This window comes from Ranitomeya variabilis, chromosome 6, assembly GCF_051348905.1.
Source record: "Ranitomeya variabilis isolate aRanVar5 chromosome 6, aRanVar5.hap1, whole genome shotgun sequence".
NCBI lineage: Eukaryota > Metazoa > Chordata > Amphibia > Anura > Dendrobatidae > Ranitomeya > Ranitomeya variabilis.
In genome coordinates, this window is record NC_135237.1 from 372,186,375 (window position 1) to 372,208,066 (window position 21,692).

Below are 21,692 nucleotides of genomic sequence, written 5' to 3' on the forward strand. Positions count from 1 at the left end.
CAATACTAACTACAGAGTTCCGGGGTATAACAGTCACCAATAATCACTGTTTTACCTGTACACATAGATGATTTACCATCTAGAGATCCAGTGTCTAATATCTCCGGTGATCACTGTATTATCTGTACACTTACAATATACACTATAAAGTATCTACAGAGCTCCTGTGTATAATGTCATCAGTGAATATTGCATTACTAGCACACTATATACTATCTACAGAGCTCCAATGTATAACTATCACTGATGAGGATATTAGCTTTAGTACAATAGTTTTTGTTAATGGTCAGTTTGGTGGTATTATTGAGTCATTAAGAAAACCAAAAACAAATATAGATGGAATCCTAGACTACAAAACAAAACCGCAAAACAAGGATTCCTAAAATATAACTTTTAATATATAAAGTTAAGATAACAGAGTTCTAAAATTGAAGACATCAATAAAGACAAATAACCAGCAAGGGGAGCAACTAACCCCTACCAAATTCCCTACTCTTGTCCACTACCTACTTACGGGGGTAGGCACCCTAAGTTACTGCGGTTGGCGCCCCCGCTCCACGAGGACTGTCCCTATTCGCCCTACAGATACCCTACAGTCCCTATAAGGTAGTGTCCCAGATACAGGTTGACCCAAAAAACAAAATTATAATAAAAAATTAGCAAAATAGTTCATATAAAGAATAAGAAAAAATTAGAAAAAATAAACCAAACAAAAAAACACAAAAATAGTACTATAGCCAAAAGGCTGAGGATCCTAAATAGGGTACTAATACACAATGAATGGTTCTTATAGAGTATACAAGAGGGGACTGTTATTATCCTATTACACAGTATATAGTTTTTCATTGTTTTGTCCATACACATCAATAAGGGCAAGTCCCAATTTTTCATAATAAACATATTATAAAAAGTAAACAAAATGGATTAAGCAATATGAAAAAAATTAGAAAAAATCAAAAAAACAAAAAAACAAAAAGTATGACCAAAAGGCTAGAGGCCCTTAATAGGATATTCATACGTAGATGTAGGATATTTCATAAGGCACAGACAAGGAAGATATAATTCTCTCAATTACACATAGCAGATTCATCAAGTAAAGCCCCTCCAGACACACATTTGTTGGCTTAATGGCCTACTGATTTCTCACCCAGAAAAAATAACATATCATAAAAAATTAGCAAAAAATTGTATGAAAAACAAAAATGAAAAAAATAATGAAAAAAGAACCAAGCAAAAAAACGAAAAAAATAGTCTTATACACCACAGCCTTTTTATCCTTAATAGGGAGCTTGAGCAAAAATATCCTCTTTGGGACAAAAAATAGAGAGGGAAAAGTCAAAGTCCCATTTATGCACAGATCTCAGTTATGGGGAACCACTCAAATGCCAGCAATGTTGGTATATAAATCTCACACAATGGTGGAATCAACCAAATTCAAATACACAAGGCCAATCTTCATTGACTGGCTAATATTCGTTCACAATAGGGTCATTATATAGAGTGAAAACCCCAGAGTATGATGTAGAATTCTTTATCCCAGGGAGATGTATAACTAATAGTCATTAAAGTGGCCACAACTTATGTGGTTCAAACAGCTCTTCAGCCACATGGAGCGCTTCTCCACAGATAGAAAAAAAACAAAAAAAAAAAAAAAAAAAAAACGTTCTGAATATAAATCCAATTGTCATCAAGATGTTCGTATCACAGCAGCTGGAGCAGACATTACTTGATAACAAGCACTATGCATAATAATTCCAGTAACCAAGTCCTCTGGCGACCATAATCCATACAGCTACAATATTCATTATGCTGCAATAAGCGTTTTTACTCATCTGCTTAATCAAGGTCCTTCAGTAGCATTTCGGATCCATTCAGCCACCAGTGAGTCTCTCCATAAGATAGTTTCTTCGGCCAGGTTTAACCATCATGCTCATCTGATACACGGAAGTCCTTAAACCGCACTGCAAGTACCCAACGCGTTTCCCCCCCGTGGGAAAACCGGGGGTTCATCAGGGGTTACGACCGTCCAAGTGGTGCAGGGATGATAACACACCACTCACACCCACTTCCTATAAATAGCCTCATACCGGTTAGTCACAGGGGTCAGGAACCTTGGCCCTCCAGCTGTGGGAGAACTACAATTCCCAGCATGCCTCAACTGCTGCAAGTTGCTAGGGCATGCTGGGAGTTGTAGTTTTATAACAGCTGGAGAGCCGAGGTTCCCCACCCCTGGACCGTTAGCATGATGCGAGGGAGGCTTTTTCAGACATTGAGGGCACAGGGAGTCAGGCGACCACACCTACCCTGAAGGGTCTATTTTCTGACCTTTTGAAGGCTTACAAGAACAACATTAAATCTTGGTGGGAGGTTCAATCTCTGGACAACTATATTAAGAATAAAATTATACCTTATGGTCTTAGGATAAACTTATTACCAGCACCTAGATGTGCATCCCCTGCATTGTTGAAGAAGTGGGAGGAGGAGTCTATTTCATCATCTGTTAGGTTTATGCAGATTTTGGTAGAGGAGGAACAGATTACCTTTGAAAAAACGGCCAAGACCTTGAAGGAACTGATTGATAAAACTTTAAAATTTAAGACAGATCCGGATTTTTCAACTAGGGAGGAATCTCTAAAAATAGCGGTGGATAGGTTTCACCTAGAGATAAAGGATAGGAAACATAAACGTTTTTTGAAGGATAGTGCCGAATTTAAAGAAAAATGGGCTTACCCCTCATTACAGGTTCCTCAGACGAGTGGCAACGAGGTCTCCTCTTCGGATATTGAATCCTCTGACGTTGACTCTGCCTCAAGGGGGTTTTTGTACCTAGGCAACAACTAAGGAATAGGGGACGTGGCAAGCGAGGCCGGAGATGGCAAAATCGAAGCTTAGACAGGGTTTATCCCTCTGCCTCTTCCTCATCCTCTTTTTTAGAGGATCGAGGGAACATTCCCTATCACTTGAGAACTCGACCTCTTTTAGGTCAACCAAGATAGGGATTATGGAAGATAAGAACCAGATTGTGAATCTGTCCTCATGTTTTGACATCAATTGAGAGAAATGTCTTGTCCCTTGGCCTTAGTTTTGTCCCGACCACCAGATTCGATCCCTTCAATTGGGTTAAGGATCTGAATCTGTTCACCAGAAAATTAAAATGGAAACGTTTTTTTCAAAGAAATGATGTACAGAAATGTCAACAACTAGGCATCTCTCAATCGGACCTTGTGGAAGTGTTGGAGGGTCTCGCTGAGGAGGGATCCCGCCCTTTGGGTGAGGGTCCTTTTTCAGAACTGAAACTGATTAGTAGGAGAATGCCTCCTCCAGGGGAATATGGCAGTATTGAGATTTTTCAAAAACTGGTGACTGATGAGATTAATAAAATAGACCCAAGTTTTGACTCAACTTTTCCAAATTTGACGGGTGTAGAAAGGAGAGCGCTGGAGGGCTTGAAAAATAATCATCTAATCGTGATTAAGCCTTCAGATAAAGGCGGGAATGTGGTTGTTATGGATGCCCAGGGATATGTGGATATGTGCTTGACTATCGTGTCGGATAGGGATTCATATGAGATTCTTAGATGTGACCCAACTCGTGTATTTTTACAGGAGCTCTCAGGTATTCTGACGTCAGCATTAGAACAGAGATTAATTTCCAGGAGTGAGTTTGACTTTCTTTTACCTAAATCACCCACCATTGCTACGTTTTATGCTCTTCCTAAGGTGCATAAGGGCACCACCCCCTTGAGGGGTCGCCCTATTGTATCAGGGGCGGGTGCCCTAGCACAGAATTGTAGCATTTACCTGGATAAACTTCTGCGTCCCTTTGTGTTGGCCCTTCCCTCTTACATCAGGGATACAGGTGATCTCCTTACCAAATTGGAGGGTATCACAATTGATGAGGATACGATCATTGCCTCGATTGATGTCGAGGCACTGTACAGTAGCATCAGACATCAAGATGGCTTAAAAGCTGTGAAGCTTTTCCTGAGTGAGAGGGGGGTACATCTTGGGCCACACAATGGATTCCTGATGGAGCTCCTTAATTTTGTGCTTAAGCGGAATTTTTTTCTCTTTAATGGGAAGTTTTACCACCAGTTCAGGGGCACAGCAATGGGGAGCCCTTGTGCCCCCACTTACGCTAATTTGCTCCTGGGCTGGTGGGAGGACACTTTTGTTTTTCGTGATGAGGATGATCTATGGGGCCCCAGAATAGTTTTCTGGGGCCGTTACATAGATGATATTTTGGTTTTTTGGAAGGGGGACATTGAGTCCTTTAAAGGATTTATGCAGTACCTCAATACTAACATCAAAGGTATGGTATTTACATACGAGATTGGGGTGGATAAGATCACCTTTCTTGATGTTCTCATCTCAAAACAAAGTGATGGTCTCTTGAGTACCACCATATTTAGGAAACCAACGGCGACTAATAGCCTTTTAAGATGGGAGAGCCATCACCCGTGTCCCCTGAAGAGAGGGATCCCTAAGGGGCAGTTTCTGAGGTTACGTAGAAACTGCTCTAAGATGGGTGATTTTGAAACAAAATCCCTGGACCTCAGACATCGGTTTCAGGATAGGGGGTATCCCAGGGATATTGTTAATTCCGCTTATCAAGTTGCACAGAGTACTGACCGGACCTCTTTGTTGGTACAGAGAAGGAATGAAAATGTGGCACCGATTACACGTCTAATAGGGACCTATGATGACCAATCTGGTCGGATTTCTCAGATTTTGAGAAAATATTGGCAGATTTTGAGGTCCGACCCTGAGATTGGTGAGCACATATCCTCCTATCCCTCGGTTACATACAGACGCGGTAGGTCAATTAGGGATATAGTGGTACGTAGCCACTTTGAACACCCTAAGAGGCCAGGTACCTGGTTGGAGAACAGGTCCCTCGGAACATATAGGTGTGGACACTAGGGTTGAGCGACTTTCATTTTTTTAAGATCGAGTAGGGTTTTGGGAAACCCGATTTTGTCCAGAGTCGAGTCGAGTGCAGTCGGCCGATTATCGCTAAAAGTCGGGGATCGACCGAAACACGAAACCCAATGCAAGTCAATGGGGAAGCATAGTCGGCAGTGAGTGGAGGCCAGGAAAACACCTACAGTGCCCATTTTAATGCCAAAAACATCCATTCTTGTTTCTGAAGCTTGCCAATCTTAATTAACTGTATAATAATAGTTGGGCATAGGGAATTGGGGGAAAGTTGTGGGGGGAGTAGGGCTGGCTCAAGTTTTTCGTGGGCCCAGGAAATGCGGACTACGTCACGGCGGTGTTGCAGGGAAAGGTAAGTATTTAAACGTTACAAGTGCTGTGATCCTGAGCAAGCAGGGGGGGGCCCACTCGTTCGCATTGGCACTGGCACAGGGCCCCTCAAAGTACGGCGGTGTGTTTGCATGGCGGGGGCGCCTCCCACCAGCAGCGACACTTTTGCGTACTCTGAGGGGCCCTGTGCCAGTGACGTCGCCAACGAGTATGCCCCCCCACCTGATGAAGGAACCTGCACTTTCATCTGCACCTTCCTCTTTGTCCCTGTGTAAGGTGGTATAACATGCGGGAAGGGGAACCTTACTTTCAGCAGGGTCAGATTCTGGCTGTGTAGAGTACAAGGGGAATGTAGTGGTCTAGGTCAATGTACCAGCAGACTCATTTAGCAGTGGCTGGGCGATGGGCAGGATGAGGAGGAAACAGATATAGGGCCAAAGAATAAAGTAGGCTAAATGCAGTTCAAAATTGGTAACAGGACTAAACAGGCGGCATTGCTTTGTTCAGTGGAGTAGCAAACCCAAGAGCAGCAGACACTGTTTCAAGGGCCTAACCACACTAGTAGGCCAAATGCAGTTTAATATCTGATAGTATAGGGCGAAAGCCAGAATGTGGAAGCTCAGCTTTGTTCAGTTGAGGACAACACCAGGGAGGGGCAGACACCTTTAGTAGGCCGGAAAAGCCTATTGCATTTTTTAAAATGGTAATTTGGAGCAGAAGGTTGAAGCTCAGCTTTATTTAGTTGAGGACAACACCAGGCAGGGGCACACAGACAGACACCTTTAGTAGGCCGGAAAAGCCTATTGCATTTTTTAAAATGGTAATTTGGAGCAGAAGGTTGAAGCTCAGCTTTATTTAGTTGAGGGCAACACCAGGCAGGGGCACACAGACAGACACCTTTAGTAGGCCGGAAAAGCCTATTGCATTTTTTAAAATGGTAATTTGGAGCAGAAGGTTGAAGCTCAGCTTTATTTAGTTGAGGACAACACCAGGCAGGGGAACACAGACAGACACCTTTAGTAGGCCGGAAAAGCCTATTGCATTTTTTAAAATGGTAATTTGGAGCAGAAGGTTGAAGCTCAGCTTTATTTAGTTGAGGACAACACCAGGCAGGGGCACACAGACAGACACCTTTAGTAGGCCGGAAAAGCCTATTGCATTTTTTAAAATGGTAATTTGGAGCAGAAGGTTGAAGCTCAGCTTTATTTAGTTGAGGGCAACACCAGGCAGGGGCACACAGACAGACACCTTTAGTAGGCCGGAAAAGCCTATTGCATTTTTTAAAATGGTAATTTGGAGCAGAAGGTTGAAGCTCAGCTTTATTTAGTTGAGGACAACACCAGGCAGGGGCACACAGACAGACACCTTTAGTAGGCCGGAAAAGCCTACTGCATTTTTTAAAATGGTAATTTGGAGCAGAAGGTTGAAGCTCAGCTTTATTTAGTTGAGGGCAACACCAGGCAGGGGCACACAGACAGACACCTTTAGTAGGCCGGAAAAGCCTATTGCATTTTTTAAAATGGTAATTTGGAGCAGAAGGTTGAAGCTCAGCTTTATTTAGTTGAGGACAACACCAGGCAGGGGCACACAGACAGACACCTTTAGTAGGCCGGAAAAGCCTATTGCATTTTTTAAAATGGTAATTTGGAGCAGAAGGTTGAAGCTCAGCTTTATTTAGTTGAGGACAACACCAGGCAGGGGCACACAGACAGACACCTTTAGTAGGCCGGAAAAGCCTATTGCATTTTTTAAAATGGTAATTTGGAGCAGAAGGTTGAAGCTCAGCTTTATTTAGTTGAGGGCAACACCAGGGAGGGGCAGAAGCCGTTAGTAGGCCCTAACCACCATTTTTTTTTTTAAAAACCACTTAATGAGAGCCGGAAGGTTGAAGCTCAGCTTTATTTAGTTGAGGACAACACCAGGCAGGGGCACACAGACAGACACCTTTAGTAGGCCGGAAAAGCCTATTGCATTTTTTAAAATGGTAATTTGGAGCAGAAGGTTGAAGCTCAGCTTTATTTAGTTGAGGACAACACCAGGCAGGGGCACACAGACAGACACCTTTAGTAGGCCGGAAAAGCCTATTGCATTTTTTAAAATGGTAATTTGGAGCAGAAGGTTGAAGCTCAGCTTTATTTAGTTGAGGGCAACACCAGGGAGGGGCAGAAGCCGTTAGTAGGCCCTAACCACCATTTTTTTTTTTTAAAAACCACTTAATGAGAGCCGGAAGGTTGAAGCTCAGCTTTATTTAGTTGAGGACAACACCAGGCAGGGGCACACAGACAGACACCTTTAGTAGGCCGGAAAAGCCTATTGCATTTTTTAAAATGGTAATTTGGAGCAGAAGGTTGAAGCTCAGCTTTATTTAGTTGAGGGCAACACCAGGGAGGGGCAGAAGCCGTTAGTAGGCCCTAACCACCATTTTTTTTTTTAAAAACCACTTAATGAGAGCCGGAAGGTTGAAGCTCAGCTTTATTTAGTTGAGGACAACACCAGGCAGGGGCACACAGACAGACACCTTTAGTAGGCCGGAAAAGCCTATTGCATTTTTTAAAATGGTAATTTGGAGCAGAAGGTTGAAGCTCAGCTTTATTTAGTTGAGGACAACACCAGGGAGGGGCAGAAGCCGTTAGTAGGCCCTAACCACCATTTTTTTTTTTAAAAACCACTTAATGAGAGCCGGAAGGTTGAAGCTCAGCTTTATTTAGTTGAGGACAACACCAGGCAGGGGCACACAGACAGACACCTTTAGTAGGCCGGAAAAGCCTATTGCATTTTTTAAAATGGTAATTTGGAGCAGAAGGTTGAAGCTCAGCTTTATTTAGTTGAGGGCAACACCAGGCAGGGGCACACAGACAGACACCTTTAGTAGGCCGGAAAAGCCTATTGCATTTTTTAAAATGGTAATTTGGAGCAGAAGGTTGAAGCTCAGCTTTATTTAGTTGAGGACAACACCAGGGAGGGGCAGAAGCCGTTAGTAGGCCCTAACCACCATTTTTTTTTTTTAAAACCACTTAATGAGAGCCGGAAGGTTGAAGCTCAGCTTTATTTAGTTGAGGACAACACCAGGCAGGGGCACACAGACAGACACCTTTAGTAGGCCGGAAAAGCCTATTGCATTTTTTAAAATGGTAATTTGGAGCAGAAGGTTGAAGCTCAGCTTTATTTAGTTGAGGACAACACCAGGCAGGGGCACACAGACAGACACCTTTAGTAGGCCGGAAAAGCCTATTGCATTTTTTAAAATGGTAATTTGGAGCAGAAGGTTGAAGCTCAGCTTTATTTAGTTGAGGGCAACACCAGGGAGGGGCAGAAGCCGTTAGTAGGCCCTAACCACCATTTTTTTTTTTAAAAACCACTTAATGAGAGCCGGAAGGTTGAAGCTCAGCTTTATTTAGTTGAGGACAACACCAGGCAGGGGCACACAGACAGACACCTTTAGTAGGCCGGAAAAGCCTATTGCATTTTTTAAAATGGTAATTTGGAGCAGAAGGTTGAAGCTCAGCTTTATTTAGTTGAGGACAACACCAGGCAGGGGCACACAGACAGACACCTTTAGTAGGCCGGAAAAGCCTATTGCATTTTTTAAAATGGTAATTTGGAGCAGAAGGTTGAAGCTCAGCTTTATTTAGTTGAGGACAACACCAGGGAGGGGCAGAAGCCGTTAGTAGGCCCTAACCACCATTTTTTTTTTTAAAAACCACTTAATGAGAGCCGGAAGGTTGAAGCTCAGCTTTATTTAGTTGAGGACAACACCAGGCAGGGGCACACAGACAGACACCTTTAGTAGGCCGGAAAAGCCTATTGCATTTTTTAAAATGGTAATTTGGAGCAGAAGGTTGAAGCTCAGCTTTATTTAGTTGAGGGCAACACCAGGCAGGGGCACACAGACAGACACCTTTAGTAGGCCGGAAAAGCCTATTGCATTTTTTAAAATGGTAATTTGGAGCAGAAGGTTGAAGCTCAGCTTTATTTAGTTGAGGACAACACCAGGGAGGGGCAGAAGCCGTTAGTAGGCCCTAACCACCATTTTTTTTTTTAAAAACCACTTAATGAGAGCCGGAAGGTTGAAGCTCAGCTTTATTTAGTTGAGGACAACACCAGGCAGGGGCACACAGACAGACACCTTTAGTAGGCCGGAAAAGCCTATTGCATTTTTTAAAATGGTAATTTGGAGCAGAAGGTTGAAGCTCAGCTTTATTTAGTTGAGGACAACACCAGGGAGGGGCAGAAGCCGTTAGTAGGCCCTAACCACCATTTTTTTTTTTAAAAACCACTTAATGAGAGCCGGAAGGTTGAAGCTCAGCTTTATTTAGTTGAGGACAACACCAGGCAGGGGCACACAGACAGACACCTTTAGTAGGCCGGAAAAGCCTATTGCATTTTTTAAAATGGTAATTTGGAGCAGAAGGTTGAAGCTCAGCTTTATTTAGTTGAGGACAACACCAGGCAGGGGCACACAGACAGACACCTTTAGTAGGCCGGAAAAGCCTATTGCATTTTTTAAAATGGTAATTTGGAGCAGAAGGTTGAAGCTCAGCTTTATTTAGTTGAGGGCAACACCAGGGAGGGGCAGAAGCCGTTAGTAGGCCCTAACCAAAGTTGAAGGCCAAATGCAGTTTAATTTCTGATACTATAGGCCGAAAGCCAGAAGGTGGAAGCTCCAATTTAGACAGTGGAGGACAATTTGAATTAGGGACTGCAGACAGACTTAGTAGGCTGTCCCCTGTGGACCATGCATCCACCACATTAACCCATTGCGCCGTAATGGACACGTAATCTTCCGTGGCCATGCCTACAGGTCCATGCGTCTGTTGTCAGGTGCACCTTTGTACTCACAGATTGCCAGAGTGCATGGACAATGCGGTCTTCTACATGCTGGTGGAGGGTTGGGATGGCTTTTCTCGCAAAAGAAGTGTCGACTGGTTAGCTTGTAGCGTGGTACAGCGTAGTCCATCATGGCCTTATTAATAGTAAATAAAATATATAACTAGGCTCTATGAACTTTTAAATAGGTTCCAGGGGTACACGGGCAGCATTGGTGTGGTCAGTGGAGGAGTATTGCAAGTAGGGGCTGCAGACAGGCTATCAAAGGCCTAAAATACCAAACAGTAGGCACTCATGGCAGTTTTACATCGGTTACATGGATACACAGGCAGGCACTCCAGGCAGCATTGTGGTCAGTGGAGGAGTATTGCAAGTAGGGGCCGCAGACAGGCTATCAAAGGCCTAAAATAACAAACAGTAGGCAGTCATGGCAGTTTTACATCGGTTACATGGATACACAGGCAGGCACTCCAGGCAGCATTGTGGTCAGTGGAGGAGTATTGCAAGTAGGGGCCGCAGACAGGCTATCAAAGGCCTAAAATAACAAACAGTAGGCAGTCATGGCAGTTTTACATCGGTTACATGGATACACAGGCAGCTAGGTGGTGAGTGGAGGAGTATTTAAAGTAAGGACCGCAGACAGGCTATCAAAGGCCTAACATAACAAACAATAGGCTCATGGCAGTTTTACAGCGGTTACATGGATAGACGGGCAGGCAGCTTGGTGGTGAGTGGAGGAGTATTTAAAGTAGGGACCGCAGACAGGCTATCAAAGGCCTAACATAACAAACAATAGGCTCATGGCAGTTTTACAGCGGTTACATGGATACACGGGCAGGCAGCTTGGTGGTGAGTGGAGGAGTATTTAAAGTAGGGACCGCAGACAGGCTTCAAAGGCCTAACATAAGAAAATGGGCTGGCTGTAGGCACTTTATAATTGGTTCCAGGGGTACACGGGCAGCAGTGGTCTGGCCAGTGGAGGACTAGTGGAAGGAGGGACCGCAGACAGGCTTCAAAGGCCTAAAATAAAAAAATGGGCTGGCTGTAGGCACTTTATAATTGGTTCCAGGGGTACACGGGCAGCAGTGGTCTGGCCAGTGGAGGACTAGTGGAAGGAGGGACCGCAGACAGGCTTCAAAGGCCTAACATAAAAAAATGGGCTGGCTGTAGGCACTTTATAATTGGTTCCAGGGGTACACGGGCAGCAGTGGTCTGGTCAGTGGAGGACTAGTGGAAGGAGGGACCGCAGACAGGCTTCAAAGGCCTAACATAAAAAAATGGGCTGGCTGTAGGCACTTTATAATTGGTTCCAGGGGTACACGGGCAGCAGTGGTCTGGCCAGTGGAGGACTAGTGGAAGGAGGGACCGCAGACAGGCTTCAAAGGCCTAACATAAAAAAATGGGCTGGCTGTAGGCACTTTATAATTGGTTCCAGGGGTACACGGGCAGCAGTGGTCTGGCCAGTGGAGGACTAGTGGAAGGAGGGACCGCAGACAGGCTTCAAAGGCCTAAAATAACAAACAATAGGCTCATGGCAGTTTTACAGCGGTTACATGGATACACGGGCAGCTTGGTGGTGAGTGGAGGAGTAGTGCAAGGAGTGTCTGTCCCAGTACTCCCAAAATATAAATAGATGTTAATGTCTCGCAAAACAACCAAAACAAAAAAAAGGTGGCATACTTAGGTACAGGGGTGGGCTCATCTGCTGAGTTTCTGACATAGTAATTTGGCAGTAACTATTTAATGGTGCCAATATAGGACACAGACACAGACTACTTTAAGTTGCATCATAGATGTCTACAAATTTGTATTGTCAGTGCCAGACATTGAATGATGTCAGCGAATAGACTAAAGATTGGTGGAGCTGTGCGACATAATTTTGCACGTGGTAGAGCACATTTTGAGCTGGGGTAGGGGGGAACTCTCTTGAGGCCGGCGGGACCGCCCCAGGGCCCCTCATGTTACAACGGTGTGTCTGACGTTGGGTGCGCACCACCACCGCCAGAGACACTACATTGTACTATGAGGGACCCAGTAGCAATGCCGTCAACCAAAAGCGAGCACACCCACCTCTTCAGACAAACAGCAGTCTCACGGGTGCTTGCGCCAAGTCGCGATACCACGGCCCCGTGTGGGGAGTTTTGCCATTTAGGGAGGTGTAAACATGTCGTATGCTGTACAATCAGCTGCAGCAAATTAGACATTAGAAAAGTAATTCACAGGCAAGAGCTTTTCATAGGAAAGCTAGGTGTCGGCCGGGCAAGGTGGGGCAAAAGATTTCGAAATCCAGTTGTGGTTCATTTTAATGAATGTTAGATCGTCAACATTTTGGGTAGCCAGACGAGTCCTTTTTTCGGTTAATATTGAACCTGCAGCACTGAATACTCTTTCTGATAGGACACTTGCTGCCGGGCAAGCAAGCTCCTGCAATGCATATTCTGCCAATTCTGACCAGGTGTCTAATTTGGAGGCCCAGTAATCAAATGGGAATGACGGTTGAGGGAGAACATCGATAAGGGATGAAAAATAGTTAGTAACCATACTGGACAAATGTTGTCTCCTGTCACTTTCAATTGATGCAGCAGTACCTGTCCTGTCTGCGGTCATAGCAAAATCACTCCACAACCTGGTCAGAAAACCCCTCTGTCCAACGCCACTTCTGATGTGTGCACCCCTAACACTCCTAGTCTGCTGCCCCCTGGAGCTTGTGTGAGAACGATCACGTGCGCTGTGTGCTGGGAATGCCTGAAGCAAACGGTCAACAAGAGTTGATTGTTTGGTTGCTAATATTAGTTCCAAGTTCTCATGTGGCATAATATTTTGCAATTTGCCTTTATAGCGTGGATCAAGGAGGCAGGCCAACCAGTAATCGTCATCGTTCATCATTTTCGTAATGCGTGTGTCCCTTTTTAGGATACGTAAGGCATAATCCGCCATGTGGGCCAAAGTTCCAGTTGTCAAATCTCCGGTTGTGATTGGTTGAGGGGCAGTTGCAGGCAAATCTACGTCACTTGTGTCCCTCAAAAAACCAGAACCCGGCCGTGACACGCAACCAATTTCCTGTGCCCCCGGGAAAGGTTCGGCATTAAAAATATACTCATCCCCATCATCCTCCTCGTCCTCCACCTCCTCTTCGCCCGCTACCTCGTCCTGTACACTGCCCTGACCAGACAATGGCTGACTGTCATCAAGGCTTTCCTCTTCCTCTGGTGCAGACGCCTGCTCCTTTATGTGCGTCAAACTTTGCATCAGCAGACGCATTAGGGGGATGCTCATGCTTATTACGGCGTTGTCTGCACTAACCAGCCGTGTGCATTCCTCAAAACACTGAAGGACTTGACACATGTCTTGTATCTTAGACCACTGCACACCTGACAACTCCATGTCTGCCATCCTACTGCCTGCCCGTGTATCCTCCCACAAATAAATAACAGCACGCCTCTGTTCGCACAGTCTCTGAAGCATGTGCAGTGTTGAGTTCCACCTTGTTGCAACGTCTATGATTAGGCGATGCTGGGGAAGGTTCAAAGACCGCTGATAGGTCTGCATACGGCTGGCGTGTACAGGCGAACGTCGGATATGTGAGCAAAGTGCACGCACTTTGAGGAGCAGGTCGGAGAACCCAGGATAAGTTTTCAATAAGCACTGCACCACCAGGTTTAAGGTGTGAGCCAGGCAAGGAATGTGTTTCAGTTGGGAAAGGGAGATGGCAGCCATGAAATTCCTTCCGTTATCACTCACTACCTTGCCTGCCTCAAGATCTACTGTGCCCAGCCACGACTGCGTTTCTTGTTGCAAGAACTCGGACAGAACTTCCGTGGTGTGTCTGTTGTCGCCCAAGCACTTCATAGCCAATACAGCCTGCTGACGCTTGGCAGTAGCTGGCCCATAATGGGACAACTGGTGTGCAACAGTGTCATCTGCCGATGGAGTGGTTGGCAGACTGCGTTCTGTGGAAGAGCTGTAGCTTCTGCAGGAGGACGAGGAGGAGGAGGAGGAGGGGGTGCGAACGCCTACAGCCAACTGTTTCCTAGACCGTGGGCTAGGCACAACTGTCCCTAAATTGATGTCGCCTGTGGACCCTGCATCCACCACATTCACCCAGTGTGCCGTGATGGACACATAACGTCCCTGGCCATGCCTACTGGTCCATGCATCTGTAGTCAGGTGCACCTTTGTACTCACAGATTGCCTGAGTGCATGGACGATGCGCTGTTTAACATGCTGGTGCAGGGCTGGGATGGCTTTTCTGGAAAAAAAGTGTCGACTGGGTAGCTCGTATCGTGGTTCAGCGTACTCCATCAGGGCTTTGAAAGCTTCGCTTTCAACTAACCGGTAGGGCATCATCTCTAACGAGATTAGTCTAGCTATGTGGGCGTTAAAACACTGTGTACGCGGATGCGAGGATAAGTACTTCCTTTTTCTAACCAGAGTCTCATGTAGGGTGAGCTGGACTGGAGAGCTGGAGATCGTGGAACTTTCGGGTGTGCCGGTGTACATGGCAGACTGAGAGACGGTTGGAGACGGTATTGTTTCCGCCGGTGCCCTAGATGCAATATTTCCTCCTACAAAACTGGTGATTCCCTGACCCTGACTGCTTTTGGCTGGCAAAGAAACCTGCACAGATACTGCCGGTGGTGCGGAAAATGGTGGCCTTACAGTGACGGAAGGGATGTTGCGTTGCTGACTAGCTTCATTGGCCGAGGGTGCTACAACCTTGAGGGACGTTTGGTAGTTAGTCCAGGCTTGAAAATGCATGGTGGTTAAGTGTCTATGCATGCAACTAGTATTTAGACTTTTCAGATTCTGACCTCTGCTTAAGCTAGTTGAACATTTTTGACAGATGACTTTGCGCTGATCAGTTGGATGTTGTTTAAAAAAATGCCAGACTGCACTCTTCCTAGACTCGGATCCCTTTTCAGGGATTGCAGACTGAGCTTTAACCGGATGACAACGCTGTGCTCCAACAGGTTTTGGCTTTGACACGCGTTTTGGGCCAGATACGGGCCCGGCAGATGGAACCTGTTGCGATGTTGATGCCTGCTGCGGCCCCTCCTCCACCTCCGCTTCTGAACTACTGCCGCCTGCACCCTGTTCCCCCAATGGCTGCCAATCGGGGTCAATAACTGGGTCATCTATTACCTCCTCTTCGAGCTCGTGTGCAACTTCGTCTGTGTCACTGTGTCGGTCGGTGGTATAGCGTTCGTGGCGGGGCAACATAGTCTCATCAGGGTCTGATTGTGGATCTGTACCCTGAGAGGGCAATGTGGTGGTCTGAGTCAAAGGAGCAGCATAGTACTCTGGCTGTGGCTGTGCATCAGTGCACTCCATGTCAGAATATACTTGTAATGGGCATGGCCTGTTAAGTGTTTCACTTTGTAAGCCAGGGACGGTATGTGTAAAGAGCTCCATGGAGTAACCCGTTGTGTCGCCTGCTGCATCCTTCTCTCTTGTTGTAGTTTTTGCTGAGGAGGACAAGGAAGCGACTTGTCCCTGACCGTGAACATCCACAAGCGACGCGCTGCTTTTACATTTACCAGTTTCGGAAGAGGAGGCAAAAGAGCTAGAGGCTGAGTCTGCAATGTAAGCCAAAACTTGCTGTTGCTGCTCCGCCTTTAAAAGCGGTTTTCCTACTCCCAGAAAAGAGAGCGTTCGAGGCCTTGTGTAGCCTGACGACGAAACTGGCTCCACAGCTCCAGACTTAGGTGGAATATTTTTATCCCCACGACCACCTGATGCTCCACTACCACTACCATCATTACCAGCTGACAATGAACGCCCACGACGACCTCTTGCACCAGACTTCCTCATTGTTTTAAAATCTTAACCAAAGTAACTTTATTTGTTGCTGTCAAACAACTTACACGGTGAGCTATAACTTCAGTATGATTTCAATATCCCTTAACAGGTTGGTGAGACCACAAGGAAAATCAGGCACAATGGTACACACTCTGTTTTCTGTGGCACAAAATCACAGAGATGACACACACGCAGGACTGTCACTCAAGCACTAATGTCAATATTAATCTCCCACCTAATTTATTTATTTTTTTTTCTCAGGGAGACTTTAGAAACCAAATAATATTAAAAAAAAAAAAAAAAAAAAAAAAGGCTTTCTATGGCCCACAATTAGAGAGAGAGAGGTGGCACACCCAGGAGTCAAGACTGGCGCACAAGCTGAAAGGGCAATATTACTCTCCCACTGTTTTTTTAAGTTTTTTTTTTATTTCAGGGAGACTTTAGAAACCAAATAATATTAAAAAAAACAAAAAAAAAAATAGCCTTTCTATGGCCCACTGAATGAGAGAGAGAGGTGGCACACCCAGGAGTCAAGACTGGCACACAAGCTGAAAGGGCAATATTACTCTCCCACGGTTTTTTTATGTTTTTTTTTTTTTTTTCAGGGAGACTTTAGAAACCAAATAATAAGAAAAAAAATAAATAAATAAATAGGCTTTCTATAGCCCACTGAATGAGAGATAGCACACACAGCAGTGGCACACAAGCCCTGACTGAGGCCAATATTTTTCTCCCACTGATTGATGTAGTGTTTTTGTGTTGAGGTAGATTTTAGAACACAAATCAAGGAAAAAAAAAAAAATGCTTTCTATGGCCCACTGAATGAGAGAGAGGTGGCACACCCAGGAGTCAAGACTGGCACACAAGCTGAAAGGGCAATATTACTCTCCCACTGTTTTTTTATGTATTTTTTGTTTTTTAAGGGAGACTTTAGAAACCCAATAATATTTTTTAAAAAAAATAAATAGGCTTTCTATGGCCCACTGAATGAGAGGGAGAGAGGTGGCACACCCAGGAGTCAAGACTGGCACATAAGCTGAAAGGGCAATATTACTCTCCCACTGTTTTTTTATGTTTTTTTTTTTTTTTTTTAAGGGAGACTTTAGAAACCCAATAATATTTAAAAAAAAAAATAAATAGGCTTTCTATGGCCCACTGAATGAGAGGGAGAGAGGTGGCACACCCAGGAGTCAAGACTGGCACACAAGCTGAAAGGGCAAAATTACTCTCCCACTGTTTTTTTATGTATTTTTTGTTTTTTAAGGGAGACTTTAGAAACCCAATAATATTTAAAAAAAATAAATAAATAGGCTTTCTATGGCCCACTGAATGAGAGGGAGAGAGGTGGCACACCCAGGAGTCAAGACTGGCACACAAGCTGAAAGGGCAATATTACTCTCCCACTGTTTTTTTATGTATTTTTTGTTTTTTAAGGGAGACTTTAGAAACCCAATAATATTTAAAAAAAATAAATAAATAGGCTTTCTATGGCCCACTGAATGAGAGGGAGAGAGGTGGCACACCCAGGAGTCAAGACTGGCACACAAGCTGAAAGGGCAATATTACTCTCCCACTGTTTTTTTATGTATTTTTTTTTTTTTTAAGGGAGACTTTAGAAACCCAATAATATTTAAAAAAAAAAATAAATAGGCTTTCTATGGCCCACTGAATGAGAGGGAGAGAGGTGGCACACCCAGGAGTCAAGACTGGCACACAAGCTGAAAGGGCAATATTACTCTCCCACTGTTTTTTTATGTTTTTTTTTTTTTTTTCAGGGAGACTTTAGAAACCAAATAATATTAAAAAAACCAAAAAAAAAAAATAGCCTTTCTATGGCCCACTGAATGAGAGAGAGAGGTGGCACACCCAGGAGTCAAGACTGGCACACAAGCTGAAAGGGCAATATTACTCTCCCACTGTTTTTTTATGTATTTTTTGTTTTTTAAGGGAGACTTTAGAAACCCAATAATATTTAAAAAAAAAAAATAAATAGGCTTTCTATGGCCCACTGAATGAGAGGGAGAGAGGTGGCACACCCAGGAGTCAAGACTGGCACACAAGCTGAAAGGGCAATATTACTCTCCCACTGTTTTTTTATGTTTTTTTTTTTTTTTCAGGGAGACTTTAGAAACCAAATAATAAGAAAAAAAATAAATAAATAAATAGGCTTTCTATAGCCCACTGAATGAGAGATAGCACACACAGCAGTGGCACACAAGCCCTGACTGAGGCCAATATTTTTCTCCCACTGATTGATGTAGTGTTTTTGTGTTGAGGTAGATTTTAGAACACAAATCAAGGAAAAAAAAAAAAAATGCTTTCTATGGCCCACTGAATGAGAGAGAGGTGGCACACCCAGGAGTCAAGACTGGCACACAAGCTGAAAGGGCAATATTACTCTCCCACTGTTTTTTTATGTATTTTTTGTTTTTTAAGGGAGACTTTAGAAACCCAATAATATTTAAAAAAAAAAAAAAATAGGCTTTCTATGGCCCACTGAATGAGAGGGAGAGAGGTGGCACACCCAGGAGTCAAGACTGGCACACAAGCTGAAAGGGCAATATTACTCTCCCACTGTTTTTTTATGTTTTTTTTTTTTTTTTTCAGGGAGACTTTAGAAACCAAATAATATTAAAAAAACCAAAAAAAAAAATAGCCTTTCTATGGCCCACTGAATGAGAGAGAGAGGTGGCACACCCAGGAGTCAAGACTGGCACACAAGCTGAAAGGGCAATATTACTCTCCCACTGTTTTTTTAGGTTTTTTTTTTTTTTTCAGGGAGACTTTAGAAACCAAATAATATTAAAAAAAAAATAAAAATAAATAGGCTTTCTATAGCCCACTGAATGAGAGATAGCACACACAGCAGTGGCACACAAGCCCTGACTGAGGCCAATATTTTTCTCCCACTGATTGATGTAGTGTTTTTGTGTTGAGGTAGAATTTAGAACACAAATCACGGAAAAAATAAATAGGCTTTCTATGGCCCACAATTAGAGAGAGGTGGCACACCCAGGAGTCAAGACTGGCACACAAGCTGAAAGGGCAATATTACTCTCCCACTGTTTTTTTAGGTATTTTTTTTTTTTTCAGGGAGACTTTAGAAACCAAATAATATTAAAAAAAATAAATAAATAGGCTTTCTATAGCCCACTGAATGAGAGATAGCACACACAGCAGTGGCACACAAGCCCTGACTGAGGCCAATATTTTTCTCCCACTGATTGATGTAGTGTTTTTGTGTTGAGGTAGAATTTAGAACACAAATCACGGAAAAAATAAATAGGCTTTCTATGGCCCACTCAGTGAGAGATGGCACACACAGGGATGGCACTGTAGCAGAAATGCCAATCTTAATCTCCCACAAAAAAAACAAAAAAAAAACAGGGACTGTCCTACAATTACTATCTCCCTGCAGTAATGTAAGCCAGGTATGGCAGGCAGCAATAGGAGTGGACTGATGCACAAATTAAATAAAAAGTGTGGACAAACAAAAAAGATAGCTGTGCAGAAAGGAAGGAACAAGAGGATATGTGCTTTGAAAAAAGCAGTTGGTTTCCACAGTGGCGTACACACAGCAATACAGCTATCACGGAGCCTTCTAGGGCAGCCCAATGAGCTACAGCGCTGAGGGGAAAAAAAAAAAAAAATAGCTTCCACAGTCCCTGCACACCGAAGGTGGTGTTGGACAGTGGAAATCGCTACAGCACAAGCGGTTTGGTGGTTAGTGGACCCTGCCTAACGCTCTCCCTGCTTCTGACGAAGCGGCAGCAACCTCTCCCTAAGCTCAGATCAGCAGCAGTAAGATGGCGGTCGGCGGGAACGCCCCTTTATAGCCCCTGTGACGCCGCAGACAGCAAGCCAATCACTGCAATGCCCTTCTCTAAGATGGTGGGGACCAGGATCTATGTCATCACGCTGCCCACACTCTGCGTTCACCTTCATTGGCTGAGAAATGGCGCTTTTCGCGTCATTGAAACGCGACTTTGGCGCGAAAGTCGCGTACCGCATGGCCGACAAGCACAGGGGTCGGATCGGGTTTCATGAGACGCCGACTTAGCCAAAAGTCGGCGACTTTTGAAAATGATCGACCCGTTTCGCTCAACCCTAGTGGACACTGTTCCTACTGTAAACACATTAGGGTTGCAAATACGTTCAGGAGTTCAGCAACTGGTAGAGTTTTTCGGACAAGACAATTTGCTAACTGTAGAACAAAGGGGGTGGTGTATCTCTGTACTTGTGGATGTCCCAAAGATTACGTAGGAAAAACTAAACGCGAATTTCGCGTTCGTATAGGAGAACATCTGGGGGACATTAGACACAAAAGAGAGACCCCCCTGGCTCGACATATGAATACAGTACATGGTGGTGACCCTGGGTCCCTGACTTTTATGGCTATGGAAGTCATCTCTCCGTCCGTTAGACTGGGGGATTGGGATCAAAGAATTATTCAACGGGAGACAAGGTGGATCTATTTGATGGGGTCGGTGAGTCCCTCTGGCCTTAATGAACAGTTGTCCTTCGTTAGTTTCATTTAACACGGTTGAAGTTATGTATTGGCAACTGCCAGGGCTATATGTGGCCCCTTTCTCTGTTATTATTTATAATGGGGAATATTTATGAATGGTACATTATAGTTCTTTTTTTTTGGTTTTTATGCATTAAATTCATCCACTTCAGATATTTAGATTTGGCTATAGGCACTGCTTTGAGTATCATATCCTGGGTGGTTAAATCCTGTTTGTACCAATTTAGGATTACTTTAGGTAATTTTTCGGTATATATAGATTTTTGGTACATTTTCAATTTGAAACCGGCACAATGTGTATATTTGATGGGTTTTTTTTCCGGCTCTTTGGGTGTCCGGTTTTGCTAATTTTAGCAATCTAGCAGTCCTATATATTAGATATTATCTATAGGAGGAGGGCCAAAAATACTATTAAATACTCTTTGGTAGCTTTAGTAAGATCGCCTCTCGGCTGGCTGGTTGGCTGGAGCGCAGATGCGGTCCATATGACGCATGCGCTGTCTTGTGTATTATTGGAGGGCATTGTTTCTTTACGGCGCTCTAACCTGAGGTATGATGGCGCACGCTTGGTGGGCGGCGCCTGTTCCCACACCAATATTGATGATTTTACGTCATCTATGTGGACTGGAGCGCATTTGCATTGCACTGTAATGTGCGGCGGTGGGCGCAGACTTCAGTGGGTGGAGATTGCTTCCACGTGGAATGCTAACCGGTATGAGGCTATTTATAGGAAGTGGGTGTGAGTGGTGTGTTATCATCCCTGCACCACTTGGACGGTCGTACCCCCTGATGAACCCCCGGTTTTCCCACGGGGGGGGAAACGCGTTGGGTATTATAGGGAAGCTTTTCCCAGGTGGAGATGGGTGTCAGTGGCTAGACCGATACTTGCAGTGCGGTTTAAGGACTTCCGTGTATCAGATGAGCATGATGGTTAAACCTGGCCGAATAAACTATCTTATGGAGAGACTCACTGGTGGCTGAATGGATCCGAAATGCTACTGAAGGACCTTGATTAAGCAGATGAGTAAAAACGCTTATTGCAGCATAATGAATATTGTAGCTGTATGGATTATGGTCGCCAGAGGACTTGGTTACTGGAATTATTATGCATAGTGCTTGTTATCAAGTAATGTCTGCTCCAGCTGCTGTGATACGAACATCTTGATGACAATTGGATTTATATTCACAACGTTTTTTTGTTTTGTTTTTTTTCTATCTGTGGAGAAGCGCTCCATGTGGCTGAAGAGCTGTTTGAACCACATAAGTTGTGG

At 44.4% G+C, this 21,692-nt stretch overlaps 1 protein-coding gene and 1 long non-coding RNA gene across 3 annotated transcripts in view; one reads left to right on the forward strand and one right to left on the reverse strand.

The window, feature by feature from the left end:
* ATP9B (ATPase phospholipid transporting 9B (putative)) overlaps positions 1-21,692 on the reverse strand; it is a 428,187-nt gene that overhangs the window by 47,998 nt on the left and 358,497 nt on the right. The gene's annotated exons all lie outside the window — the stretch shown is intronic.
* The window catches only part of LOC143782533 (uncharacterized), a 41,521-nt gene that overhangs the window by 2,024 nt on the left and 17,805 nt on the right, over positions 1-21,692 (forward strand). The gene's annotated exons all lie outside the window — the stretch shown is intronic.